The 11,157-nt window shown below is 36.7% G+C and overlaps 1 long non-coding RNA gene across 3 annotated transcripts in view; it reads left to right on the top strand.

Annotated features, from left to right (window-relative positions):
- The first annotated feature begins 899 nt into the window (after positions 1-899).
- The window catches only part of LOC132673120 (uncharacterized), a 27,715-nt gene continuing 17,457 nt past the window's right edge, over positions 900-11,157 (top strand). For 2 of the 3 annotated variants that reach the window (XR_013557553.1, XR_009607874.2), the window contains exon 1: positions 900-1,227. This is a non-coding gene — a long non-coding RNA (uncharacterized LOC132673120). Of the gene's footprint in view, positions 1,228-2,004; positions 2,067-11,157 lie in introns of those variants that run through there. The other variant, XR_013557554.1, reaches the window with a different exon arrangement.

The following is an 11,157-nucleotide window of genomic DNA, read 5'->3' as shown; positions in this document are numbered from 1 at the left end:
TTGTAGACAGATGCTCCTGGAAGCCTCCCAGTTAACTTGTCCCTAATCTGCGTCTTCAACCATTCCCCAATAATACTGTCAGAATGATTCTTCTTAAAGGAAAATTAGACCATGTCCCTTCTATTCTTAGATGCTTTCAAGAGGTCTGCATTACTTACTAGATAAAGTCTAAGCACTTTAGCATGACTATAGGATCCCCCATACCCTGATCCCTGCCTATGTCATTTGTGTCTTTGTGTCCTCATCTGCCATGCTCTTTCATTTGTGTTCCAGCAGTACCAAGCTGCTCATTGCTTCTCATCAATTGTGTACCATTTCATGCTTCCCTTTGTTCATAGAGTCTAGCTAACTTTTCTTGGAAAAAGTTTTCTTTTTCTTCTCATCCTTCCCTTGTCCATCTGGTATATGCCTAGTTTCTATCACCACCCTGATAGAGCATCACCTTCCTGTGATGCCTCAGACAGAATGCTCTCCTTTATACTTTTCTTGGAAACGTTTATGTAAGTCCATTTTTATATGTATCACGTTACATTGTTTTATTGTTAGCATGTCTATCTTCCACTTTAGTTTGTGAGCTTCTTGATGATTGCTGAGTGATAGAATTAAATCACCCAGCACAATGACATTTGGCTAAACCATTCAACACCTGTCAGGATGGAAACTGGCAGCCACCCCAGCTGCTCCCCCAGGGTGAAAACCAATAGACTAGCAAAATCTGTGCAGTCACTTCTGCTGCACCTCCATAAATCACTCAAGGCAAATATCCTGCCCCTCTTATCTCCCCACCACTGCCAAAATTAGTCTGCCCTGGCATCATTGAAAAATGTCATGGGGAAGGAGATAGACATATATATAGTCCCCTGCCATGCACACTCTATCTTCTGTCTTCTCTAGTAGATACCAGAGTGCTCTCTCTCTTTTTTTTAAATTTAATTTTATTTCATTAAAAAAATTTGTTTTAATGCTTATTTATTTTTAAGAGAGACAGAGACAGAATGCAAGTGGGTTAGGGGCAGAGAGAGAGGGAGGCACAGAATCCGAAGCAGGCTCCGGGCTCCGAGCTGTCAGTACAGAGCCCGATGTGGGGCTCGAACTCACGAGCTCTGAGATCATGACCTGAGCTGAAGTCAGACGCTCAACTGACTGAGCCACCCAAGTACCCCCAGAGTGCTCTCTTATTGGTGGGTCTTGCCTCTCAGGAAATCCCCTTGCTTTGCACATGGCTATGTGAGTAATAGTTTACTTTGTGGTCTCTGGCTTGGGTGTGATATGTTTTGACATATCCTTAAAAAGGTGGAGCCTAGACATCATTATGTTCAGGGCATCAGTATAAGAACTCAATAAAATTTGTTTCTTCAACCTAGTTAATATAGGTCACTAAAATAGCTGCCTTAGTGAATTGAGCACGAGAATAATCTTAGAATTGTGTTTATAAAATGAGTGGAATTTGAGTTTGTTTTCTCTGAAGAATTTAAAATATTTTACTTAAAATGTTGATTATAGTCTTATTTTAATTAATTAGCTCTTGCTTCACACAGACACACAAAGCACAAAAGAGGATTCTGGGCCAGCCCTAGTGGATTAATGGTGCCTCAGCTATTTAAGGCCTTAGTACACTTTTAAGTTCTCTGGTTCTGCAAGTTGGTACAAATGCAAAGAAGAATGCGCAGCTGAAATCTTTCAGAACAGACTTTTTTCACCCTCTCTGGACCAGAGAACTGATTAGACAAAAGAACCTCAAATGTGGATTAGGAATAACTTATCCTCTTAACTTTAGGCACATGAATATCAGAAAAAGAACTATTCTAATAGCATTAGGAATCCTGGTTGTGCTAATCCAGTTTATGAAATTTTAGATTAATTATGGGTCATTCTCAGACAGTGGGAAAATAGGTTTACTAATAAAAGAAATTTGTTAATAACAATTGACTGAATGTCCACATATATCTTTATTCCTTTACTTATTGGAGTATAGTATCTGTTTTTGTTCTTGTTTCCCTACTTAGAGAGTTTCTTGAGACAGTGCCCTTGTTTATTTGTCACTGTGTGGTAAAGCCCAGCACTTAGTAAGTAGTTATTAAATATTTTATTCCAATGTAAATCGTAGTTATTTAAATTTGAATTTCTGCTTGTTAGATGTTAGCTTATGGAAATATATTTTTGTAAATTGATGTTGTATCCTGCATTCTTCCTAAACTCATTTATTCTGGCAGTTTTTTAAGTAGATTCCATCATATTTTCTAATAGAAGATCATGTTGCTATAAATAAAGACAGTTTTACTTTTTCTATTCTAATCTAGATGGTTTTTATTTCTTTTCTCACCTTATTTTACTGACTAGAACCTCCAGGACAGTGTTAAATAGAAGTGGTAAAAGAGGACATCCTTGTCTAATTCCTGATCTTAAGTAGAAAATACTGAGTCTATCGCCATAAAGTGTGATGTCAGCTATAGCTTTTTTCATAGATGTCCTTTATCAGGTTGAGGAAATTTTCTACATACTGAGGGTTTTGAATCAGGAATGGATGTTAGATTATGTCAAATGCTTTTTGTTGTTGTTTTCATTAAGATTATCATATGAATATTATTTATTAGTTTGTTAATATGGTGAATTATATTTATTTTCTTAGAATATTAAACCAACTTTGCATTTCTGGGATAAACCAGAAACATATTATCATTTTAATCAACTTTTAGATTCTGTTTAAGACTTTTACATCTATGTTCATGTAGGATATTAGTCTATAGTGTATTGTTTCTTGTAATGTTTTTGGTTAGTTTATGTTGGCTTTAAAGAATAAGTTGGAAATTGTTATCAGCTCTTAACTTGTCTGGAAGACTCTGTACAGATTACTATTATTTCTCCCTTCAGTGTTTGATGGACTTCATCAGTGAAGCCGTTTAAGCCTGAAACTTTTGTTTTTTGACAGGGTTTTGATAACAAATTCTATTTCTTTAGTAGAGATGGGACTCTAGATTATCTATTTTATTTAAGGTATCTATTTCATAAGATTTGTTAGTTTGTGTCTTTCAAAGAATTTATCCATTTCACCTAAGCTAGTGAATCTATTGGTATAATGTTGTCTATAATAATTCCATATTATTTTTTTAATATCTGTAGAATCTGTAGTTATGTTGCATTTCTCATTCCTGATATTGGTAACTATACCTTTTTCCTTTTTTTTCACTGATAAATCTGGCTAGGGGTTTATCAGTTATTGATCTCAAAGAATAATCTTTTTTAATTTAATTTTTTTATTAATTTTGTTTCACGTTTATTTATTTTGAGAGACAGAGTGTGCAAGCAGGGTACGGCAGAGAGAGAGAGAGAGAGAGAGAGAGAGAGAGAGAGAGAGAATCCCAAGCAGGCTCTGTGCTGTCAGTGCAGAGCCCAACACAGGGCTTGATCCCATAAACCATGAGATCATGACTTGAGCTGAAATCAAGAGTCAGACTCTAAACTGACTGAGTCAATCAGGTGCCCCAAAGACCCATCTCTTTAAACATATATATATATGTGTATGTTTGTGTTTAAAACTGAATTTCTTGTTGGCTGAATATAGTTTGGTCTTTTTTATCAATCTGATAATATGTATCTTTTAGTTGGGATATATAGACCATTCATATTTAATGTGACTATTGATGTGGTTAAATTTGAGCCTACCATCTTACTGTTTTCTGTTCATTTCTTCTATTCTTTGTCCCTCCCTTTTTTCTGCCTTCTTTTGGATTAATCAATTCTGTTGTTGTTAATACCATCTAGTGTATTTTCATATCAGATGTTGTAGTTTTCATCTCTAGAATTTCTATTTGGGTCTTTTTTTTTAATATTTCCTGTATCTCTACTTAAATTTTTGAATATTTTAATATACCTGTCTGGTAACTATAACATATGTGTCAGTGTCAATTGACTGATTTTTGTCTTAATTATGGGTTATATTTTTCTGCTTCTTTGCATGCCTGGTAATTTTTATTGGTTACCAGGCATTTACATTTTTACTTCATTGGTTGCTAGGTTTATTTATATTTCTTTAAACATTTTTGTGCTTTGTTCTGGGACTCATTGTTTTTGGAAACAGGTGCTTTTGAGTTTTGTTATTAAGATTTCTCAAGTGGGATTGAAATGCTCAGCGTAAGTCCAATTTTTCAGTACTGTCCAAATACTAAGGCAAAATTTTTCTGTGTGTTCTACTAAATTCTCTATGAATCATGAGATTCTAGTTTGGATGGTGGTAATAGATAGGTCCTACTCTCAGTTCAATGCGGGTGACTATACTTTCCTCTAATCCAGACAGATTCCTCTTGGCCTTGGGTAATTTGCTTACATAAAAGCACTGATAAATATTTCAGCAGAATACTTAAGGGGGAAATTATGCAGAGCTTCAGAATTCTCTCTGTAGGTTTTCCCCTCTGTGGGACTCCTTCTTGTGAATTTTAAGTCACTGCATTCTCCTCAGATTCTCAGCTTCATCTCCGCAACTAAAATCTTCTAGATTCTATCTAGGTTCACTTTCTGGGCATCACAGCACAGAAACATTTCATAGCACTAAGCTGGTACATTTGGATGACTTACCTTGTTTAGTGATCATTATTTTTTATCGTATGATGTTGAGTATCTCGGACACTGTTGTTTTAATTTTTATTATTTCAGGCAAGAGGATAAATCTAGTCTTAAGAGCTTAATTTTGGTTCGGAGCTGAAGTTCACCAACTGATAAAATTTTTGACATAAATTTCAGAGACCTGCTTAGATTTCATATAGAACAACTTGGGGGGGGGGGTGTGTTACATATCTTTGGAAGTGGGAAAGTGAGATTATAGTATTTTATGACTAAAGGCATTAGGCATAATATGCTAATGCAGGCTGGATAATGCAGGAGGCAAGAAATTTTAAAAAGACTGTTAAGACTTACAAATAGTGTGTACACTATGTATATGGTACTGAATCAAAAGAGAAACTCCCTCTTCTAAAGTTTTTTAATCTACACCCGATATGGAGCTCAAACTCCAAGATCAAGAGTTGTGTGCCCTTCCGACTGAGCCAACCCGGTGCCCCAAAGTCCCTTTCTTCATCAGACTTCATTAGAGTTTGCATGAGCACAAGTGTTTGCCTAATTTATTATTTTTTGCACTCATTGAGATGTTTTATTTAATTAGGATAGACAATATAGCCCCAAGAATATACAACATATGACATGCATTACCTCACAGCTTTGTATTTCCCCATTGTAACACCTGTATTGTATTATAATTGGCAATTTATTTGCTTCCCCAACCAATCTGTCAGCTTCTCTACATCAAGATTAGGGTGTTTTTATTTAGTCTTTTATCCCCATTGTCTAGCACAATGCAGAACACATAGCCGGTATAAGTGAGTGAACAAATGAATGGATGATTAGATGAATGAATGGTATAAATTTTTAGTATTAGGGTTGACTGTCAAGGAAGTTATTTTGGATAAATGGGTCTTTTGGTTACTTTTAGGTCACTGTCCTGACACCTAACAGTCAAAATAGCCAACACATTTATTCTCAAGCCCAAATGAGGTTGGTGTGTAATAATAATAGGGTTATGTGCTCAGTATATGGTTTTTTTTTTTTTTTTTTTTTTTGTGAGTCAGCTTCACACCCAGTGTGGAGCCCAGTGTGGGGCTTGAAGTCACGACCCTGAGATCAAAACCGGAGCTGAGATCAAGATTCAGATTCTTAACCAACTGAGCTACCCAGGTGCCCCTCAGTATATGTTTTTTTGAAGTTTTAATACTAATCTCTGTGACAACATCAAGCTTTTTATTGCCTTCAAATTTAAACAAATAAACAGCAGTATTTCCTAAACTCAAACAAGTGAGAAGCTAATTATATGTCCATTTGAGCAATATCCAGTACTTACTTCATGATATGGCAAAGGCAGCTCTATATTCTTCCAATATGAAGCAATAAATTGATAGATAAAATTTTTAAAAGGCAGCAGTTAATTGTGGATCATGGCCTTGGCAGCAGGATCCATGTATGGGTCTCTAGGACCAAGAACAATGCCTAGAAGGGGTGCCTGGGCGGCTCAGTCTGTTGGACGACCGACCTCAGCTCAAGTCATGATCTCATGGTCTGTGGGTTCTAGCCCTGTGTCGGGCTCTGTGCTGACAGCTCAGAGACTGGAGCATACTTCAGATGCTGTATCTCTCTCTTCTCTTTCTCGCCTTGTGTTCTATCGAAAATAAACATTAAAAAAATTTTTTTTAAAAAAGAACAATGCCTAAAAATGAATGAATGAAGAGGTGAATGAACAACACTTCATCCTTCTATAGGTTAATTCACTATCTCAAAATGACTCTGGGAGCATAACTCAAAAAAAGGAAAAGGTAAACCCATTTAGCAAAGTAATATCTATAATTGATGAGGATGCTATTATTATGGTTTATGAAGAGAATACCCATTTTTTAAAAAAATGTATATTCAATAACACATATATTTTATAATCAAATGGCCTTGGGCCACTGTAGAAAATGGGTGGGAAGATTGTTTTATAGGATATTTTTGAAATATAATGCTGTAGCTTAGCTCAAACTATTCAAGCCATGATTCAATACCCTGAATTCCAATCAAGTTTGTAAAATGAGGTGTCACATTGAAAACCTCTGCCAGAATTAAGTTGCTTCTCAGAAGGTCAGAATAGTACAAGGGCACACAGGGGAAGAGAAGGAGAGAAGCCACACATAAAAGAAAACATGGCAAAGTTGTGCATAAGTTATGGGGCTTTAATGATATTTTATAATTCAACGTCTGGCCAGATATTTGATAGGACATCAAATATAATTATGAAGAAGTGAAATATCAGAAAAGAATTCATTAAAGATGCTCAAGTCAGACTTGTCAAATTGACTTATTTCCAAACTCTGCTTATGTTACATATAAAAAAAAAAGGTCAAGGGGGGGCGGAAATTAAATTAGATTCTAATAGCTTACCATGCAAGCTTTGTTTTTTTTTGTTTGTTTGTTTTTTGTTGTTGTTTTGTTTTGTTTTTACCATGCAAGCTTTGAGGTTTAGTTTGCAACTGCTGATAATGGCACAAAAATGTGCATTCAAGCTGTGAGATATTCCGTGAAACTGCTACAATGACTTTTTCTGGCATCAATCATAAATGCAGAAATTCACATTCAATCCGATTTGCTAGCTTTTTTTTTTTTTTTTACCACTATAAATCTCTCATGATCTTTCTTTAGCTAAGTTCATCATAACTGCCTGGTCATATACAGTTGAGACAATTATTCGAAGAAACTACATCTTAAAAATCACTTTCATTTTTAGTGTTCACACTTCTGAGTGGACACTATAGATTTTTTGTTTGAATCATCTACTGTTGAGCTAAATTGCTTTTTTATATATTTTTGTATGAGGACACGTTTCTGAGTGGGTAATGTGTTATTATTTATATTCATTAATCAGGAATTTCTTTTAACAACTGATTTAGAAAGGCTCCAATTGCACTGAAATTACATTTTAACTGTTACATTGAGAAGATCTATTTTAGATTGTTATGGCTGTGAAGCTTCTAACTAGTAGAACATAGATTTGAAAGAATCAGTATAAAGTTCACATTTGAAATAGGGTAGAAGAGACAGTGGTGCCATCTCTTCTATGAAGGGCATTAAATGAATTTCTCTACTATGGAATGGAGGAAAACTATTTAATCAGTCATTGGACCACTGGCTTCTTTCAGAGCTTCTGGGAATGTAAGAGGTGAAGAGAAAAGGAAGTGACAAGGAGTTCCTTCTTCCTCCCTGCCCGATGTCCGAACTTGGATTAAGTTGGAAACATTAGCTGGGTTTACAGAAATAAATAGATTTGTTGGTCTTTATTGAATTAACAGTCAGATTAATATAGTAAAACTACTATCAATTCAATAAACATTTCAGTCATACCAATGACTAGTTATATTTTCTTTGACTAGACCAACGCAGAATCCAAGATTAGTATAAAGGAGCTTAGAGATTATCTAGTACAAACCTCCCATTTACATGTTAGGATATTAAAGTTTGAAAAGTGTATCTAACTTATTAGTAAAAGTCTCATTGCTTTTACTTTCAACTTAGAATTGAAATGGCCTTCAATGGAGTACTACGTGGCAATGAGAAAGAATGAAATATGGCCCTTTGTAGCAACGTGGATGGAACTGGAGAGTGTGATGCTAAGTGAAATAAGCCATACAGAGAAAGACAGATACCATATGTGTTCACTCTTATGTGGATCCTGAGAAACTTAACAGGAACCCATGAGGGAGGGGAAGAAAAAAAAAAAAGAGGTTAGAGTGGGAGAGAGCCAAAGCATAAGAGACTGTTAAAAACTGAGAACAAACTAAGGGTTGATGGGGGGTGGGAGGGAGGGGAGGGTGGGTGATGGGTATTGAAGAGGGCATCTTTTGGGATGAGCACTGGGTGTTGTATGGAAACCAATTTGACAATAAATTTCGTATATTGAAAAAAAAAAGAACAACAAAAAAAAAAAGAATTGAAATGTCCTTGGTGTGGAGTATAGCAACTAGATTTGGGGTATGTCAAAGCATATTTTCATATTTGTCAATTTTAATCTTTTCTCTCCACCAGAGAACATTTACTTCTGACAGCCCATGTGTGGCCCATATGGATGCCAGAGAGCACTTTTCTTTTTCTTTTTCTAACATTTATTCATTATTGAGAGACAGAGAGAGACAGAGCATGAACATGGGAGGGGCAGAGAGAGGGGGAGACACAGAATCTGAAGTAAGCTCTAGGCTCTGAGCTGTCAGCACAGAGCCCAACGCGGGGCTCAAACCCACGAGCAGTGAGATCATGACATGAGCCGAAGTCAGACACCTAACTGACTGAGCCACCCAGGTGCCCCCAGAGAGCACTTTTCTATGTCACTTTTGATTATCAGGGGTGGGGCTCTAGGTCTTGTCTCTCAATTGGGCTATACCCAATATGAATGTCCAGACTGAGTTCCCTGGCAAAATTTACTTCCCACCATGGAAACCAATTTTCATGAACCCAGCTTGTAGGAGTCTGTCAAGCCAATAAGAATTAAGCTGTGATCTTTCTAGATTCAAATAGTCATGTTAGTTAAAATCATGCTACATGAGAGATAAAGCAGTGTTTACCAAATCTACATTGTCATAAGAATCACCTGGGATACTTTTTAGAAATACAGATTCTCTCTCTGAAGATTCAGGCTCATTAGATCTAAGTTGGTAGTTAAGACAAGATGGAGAAACACAATAGGGCATGCAGGCTGGCTAAAGCAAGGCAGGCACAATAGAACTTAGATGCCTGTTATCAGGGTAGGAAAAGCTTAAAAGGCAAGATCAGAGGTAGATCAGACAGAGAGGCAAGGGTCCTTGTTCTTATTGGTTAGAGCATGCTTCAAAGTTGAGGCCAGTCAGGGTCATTTTTGGCTCTACGGAAAGACTCAATTCTCTAGAACTACCTCGTCGGTTCTTCTTCTAGTATTGTGTCATTAATTCCAGTTTACTTTGCTATGTCAAATTGTAAGTTCCTATAATTCCTGATGTTCCCAGTGTCCGGCATCATTGTCACTTGATTCAGATTGCTGGAATTAAAGCAAAACGGATTCTATAGGGATGGTGAAGAAAACTTACACAGAGGAATTCTTCCCGTTAAAGATGATTTAAAATTTTGCCTTTTAAAAATCATTGGCTGAGACTGTAAATGTACAACTCTCTCTTTAACAATGGTGGGACAGCTTCATTCTCTTGAGTGCTTTAGCGTCTGAATCTTGTGGAAAAGGAATGCCTTTTGTTGTGACCGGAGGCTATGGAAAAGTGTTCATGCCTTCAGATGATCTGGAGAGCTGTTCAATTCTGTCTTAATTCTCAACAGCATCACATGGCTCCTCTGAGATCTTTTCTTTTTTTCCTGGTGGAAAGGATCTCTTAAATTATTTTACCTCCTTGTGCCTTTGTTTCCTCTTTTAATATGCCAGTAATAATTATACCTACCTCAAAGAGTTCTTCTGAGAATAAAATAAATTATTAATGCAAAGTACTTAGAATACTGCCTGGCAACAAGTGCTCAATAAATGTCAGCTATTATTATTTCTGTCACTTCAGAAGGAGAGTAGTTATGATGCTGAGGTAAGACAGAAAAGAATCATTGGGTCATGTGGAAGATTGATGACAAATGGTGGCCCTTATTCATGCCCTCTGCAATCTGTCTTTATAACTCTTTCTATCAAGAGATGGAATCTGTTTTCCCACTCCTCGAAACTGGGCTGGTCTGTGACTTCCTTAGACCAATGGAATGTGGTAGAAGAGATGCTGTGCCAGTTCCAGGCCGTGAAAAAAAGCCCAGGCTAGCCTGCTTAGAAGGTGAGAGACCACATGAAATGAAGACGATTCATCTCAGCTGAGGACATTCCAGGTCAGGCAAGACCAGAAAAACTATCCTGAGCCCAGCTGAAATTGCTTAACTGCAGAAGTATGAGTTACATAAATAGTCATGGTAAGCTTTTACATTTTGGGGGTGGTTGATAAAGGGGTAGAGGGCTTTTGGGAAGAAAGGTAAGTTGTGAGAAGGTGGCCAGAAAACGTATAGTAAGCAACAGTGTAATAAGGTTTGATAAGGTTTGTTAACCAGATTTGTCAGTGCCTTCTCCATTGGTGAGTTGTTGAGTTCTCCTTTTCCTGTTATAGGAAAGAGGGACATCTTTACAAATGGAAATTTCCTCCATAAATGTGAATTTCTTTTACAAAAGGGAAACGTGTGCCCTGATTTTAGATCTTTTTCTGGGTGTTCTGGTTCTCAGTAGCCTTTAGCTCAAAATAACCCACATGCCAAAGAGGCATATTTTGGGGTGGTGTATTCTGGTACTGTTTAAGATACAGAAGAAAAAAACCCCAAAATTTCTGGTCTTCAGGAGTTGTATTAATTTCCTGTTATTACCACACACTTAGTGACCAAAACAACACACATTTATTATCTTATGGTTCTAGAGGTCAGAAGTCTAAATTGGTAGGACAAGGTCACTTTCCTTCTGGAGCCTCTAGGGGAGAATCTATTTCCTTGACTTTTCCGGCTTCTAGAGGCTGCTTCTATTCTTTGACTTGTGGCCCCTTCCTGTTTTGAAGCCAGCTGCGCAGCATTTTCTCTTCTGTTTTTTGCTTCCAT

The sequence above is a fragment of the Panthera onca genome, chromosome C1, assembly GCF_046562875.1.
Source record: "Panthera onca isolate mPanOnc1 chromosome C1, mPanOnc1 haplotype 2, whole genome shotgun sequence".
Taxonomy (NCBI): domain Eukaryota; kingdom Metazoa; phylum Chordata; class Mammalia; order Carnivora; family Felidae; genus Panthera; species Panthera onca.
This window is presented reverse-complemented; position numbering and strand designations above follow the sequence as displayed.